The sequence below is a fragment of the Orycteropus afer genome, unplaced genomic scaffold (genome assembly GCF_000298275.1).
Source record: "Orycteropus afer afer isolate SDZICR_OR568_19922 unplaced genomic scaffold, OryAfe1.0 scaffold00310, whole genome shotgun sequence".
NCBI classification, from domain to species: Eukaryota; Metazoa; Chordata; class Mammalia; order Tubulidentata; family Orycteropodidae; genus Orycteropus; species Orycteropus afer.
The window spans coordinates 434,482-435,105 of record NW_006921897.1 but is presented as its reverse complement, the minus strand read 5'-3'; positions in this window follow the sequence as shown (position 1 = coordinate 435,105).

Genomic DNA, 624 nt, shown 5'->3' with positions numbered 1-624 from the left:
TTAGACTCTTACCAGATATATAATTCCAAGAATTTTCTTCCAATTTGTAGGTTATATTTTCACTTTTCGATATAGTCCTTTGATGGGGAAAAAAATGTTTATGAGGTCCCATTTATCTGTTATGATTTTGCTGCCTGTGCTTTGGTTGTCATATCTGATGATCCATCATTAAAAATTAGTCCCCACAGCCACATCTCTCTATTTTTTTCTAATAATTTTCTGGTTTTAGTATTCACATTTAGACCCTTTACCCATTTTGAATTGGTTTTGCATATGGTGTGAAGCATGGATCCTAATTCTTTCCTCTGCATGTGGAAATCCAGTTTTCCCAGCACCATTTATTGGTAAAAACTTCCTTCCTCATTGAAGGGACTTGGCATCCTTGTCAAAAATCAGTTGACCATAGACAAATGTTCCTTTCAATAGCAGGTTTAATTAGCTCCAAATACAAGTTTATGAATGACATTAGTCACATTTATTGTTGTTTATCCAGCTTAAGAGTAGGAGTTTCTCTATTTTCTTACTTTGCTAGTGCTGAGGTAACAAGAATACCGTAAGATGGGATCTTTAAAGAACAGAAATTATCGTCCTACAGTTTTGGAGGCTGGAAGTCCAAATTGACTC